At 39.4% G+C, this 2,529-nt stretch overlaps 1 non-coding gene across 1 annotated transcript; it reads right to left on the reverse strand.

The window, feature by feature from the left end:
• Positions 1-1,651: 1,651 nt before the first annotated feature.
• Positions 1,652-1,758, reverse strand: LOC112535157. The gene has a single exon (XR_003079345.1). It is a non-coding gene; the product is annotated as a small nucleolar RNA R71 (small nucleolar RNA).
• Between the last annotated feature and the right edge of the window lie 771 nt (positions 1,759-2,529).

Raw genomic sequence — 2,529 nt, forward strand, 5'->3', positions numbered from 1 at the left:
CTTCAATACTCGATCTTAGAAGATCATTTCATCTATTGAAGGAAGGATTACAATTATTTTAACATCAAATTGAAGATCAAGACAAGATTTCAGAGCATTCAAGAGGCAAATTAAGATTTACTATTCTGAATTGGGAATTTAGGGTTTTTCATCCAACTTGAAGAAGGAGGATATACATGCCTTCAATTTACTTTTCTGAATCTATTGTTTACTTTGTGTTGCTTATTAGTATGAGTAACTAAATTTGTCAAACCCATTTAGGGTTCCTATGTTGTTGGATTGATTTTAATGCTTATTAGATTTTGATTATCAATGCTTGTCTCTTCTTGCTTTCATTATTAATGAGAAATCACTTTATTCATGAGACGTTGTGAGTTGTGGTATTCAGATTGCTTTATGTAATTGAGAAATTCATTTAGGAACTAGAAATTTGAATGCAATAACTGGTTAATGATCACTTAGAGATAAGGGTAATTGACTAGCCGGATTAAGAATTAACAAAGCTTAATAGAGGCGGGTTAAACCTTAATGCTAATCGAATAATCGATCGTTAGGAAGAGATTCCAACTTTAGGTTATTAGGTTTAAGAATTCGGTTATCTCGAGAGGGAAACGAAATTCAGTTAAGAATTCATCCACGGGTAATTGCAATTGGTAACCAATATGATCTCTATCTTCACTAAAATCCAACTAGCTTAGGTCTCATAGGGTTTGCTTTTTTCCTTCGAGAGTTTTCCTAAATCCTTTCAGATTATTTGACACTTAATTAATTGTTTGTTCATATTTAATCATAGCATAATACTTCATCGATTTTGTTTAGGTTTGATAATATAAGATGCTGCAGTAGGTCTAGGATCACCCTTTCCCGAGAGTACGACCTTGATACTCACCATTTATGCTAGTCTGCATTGATAGGTTCACTACCCTAGATTTTAGCTACACAAATAGCATATCAAGTTTTTGGCACTGTTGCCAGGGAAATTTTTGTGTGAACTAGATTGAGTTTGTGTTTTTTTTGTTAATCTAGCCATTTCTATTTTCCTTGTCCTTTTAATTTTTTTATTTATTCTTTAGTATTATATTTATTCTTGTGTTCTTTGGTTGTTGTGTAAGTATTTCAGGTAGTTTATGACCAGAAGCTCTAATCCTACTACTGTAGACCCTCTTGCTGAACCAGAGCGATCCCTCCATTTGTTGAAGAAACGTATGCAAGAAGAAGAGGAGGCGCAGATAGAGTTTGAAGCTGAATAGACCAAGCGTGGATGGGATAACAATGGGTCGGATGGCTAGAACTATATGAGTTTGCTAGACCTTCTCTTGAAGGGACACAGATAAGTATATCGCGACCACTTGTGGCAGCCAACAAATTCGAAATAAAGCCAAATGTGATACAGATGGTGCAAAATAGTGTACAATTTGGGGGACTGCAAAGTGAGGACCCAAACGTTCACATCGCCAACTTCTTAGAGATCTGCGACACCTTCAAGATAAATGGAACAACTTATGATGCCATTCGGTTGAGGCTGTTTCCTTTCTCTCTGAGTGACTGAGCGAAAAGATGGTTGCAGTCGCTCCCAGCCAACACAATCACGACATGGAGATCATTGGCTGAGAAATTTATCTACAAGTACTTTCCTCCAGCTAAGACTGCTAAATTAAGGAATGACATTTCTTCTTTTGTGCAGATGAAAGACGAGAGCATATATGATGCTTGGGAGAGGTACAAGGAGTTGTTGAGATGTTGTCCACACCACGGTCTACCAGTCTAGATGTAGGTTCAGACATTATATAGTGGTTTGAACCTTGCTACTAGACAAATGGTTGATGTAGCAGCAGGAGGGGCGCTGAATAGTAAGACGCCCGAGCAGGCTCAAAACTTAATAGAGGAGATGGCCATGAACAATTACTAGTGGTAGTCTTTTAGGAGCCGACCAGTGAGGTAGGGAGTGGTCAATCATTTGGACTCTACAGCAGCCTTGGCGGCTCAAGTGGAGCTTTTGACCAAGAAGTTATACTAGCTTCAGATGTCGGTTCATGCAGCCCAACTAAGCTACGAATTTTGTGATGGCCCGTACTACGATGCAAACTGTAATGCGGGAGGTATGTTTACTTCGAGTAATAATTCTTCATCTTCTATTATTTCTGCTGACATTGAGTAGGTAGACTACATGGGTAATGCAATGCACCTAGACAGCAGAACAACCCATACAGCAACACATACAACCCTGGCTAGCGTAATCATCCAAATTTCAGGTGGAGAAACAACAAGCGCCGGTCCACTGAACTTTCGGGGGCGCAGATTACAGTAGCCACCACGGTATACCAGTTGCCCCCGTACCGTAGGAAGAAATCTAACTTGGAGGAGCTGATGATAAAGTTTGACACGTCGACTGAGACGAGAATCCAGCAGACAGACAGTGCTCTTAGAAATCAGCAGGCATCCATCGAGAATTTAGAGAGTCAAATTGGGCAGATTTCTAAGATGTTGTCTAAGAGGCCACAAGATCGCTCCAGGCCTGGAGTCAACCCT

This window comes from Ricinus communis, chromosome 8 (assembly GCF_019578655.1).
Source record: "Ricinus communis isolate WT05 ecotype wild-type chromosome 8, ASM1957865v1, whole genome shotgun sequence".
Taxonomy (NCBI): Eukaryota; Viridiplantae; Streptophyta; class Magnoliopsida; order Malpighiales; family Euphorbiaceae; genus Ricinus; species Ricinus communis.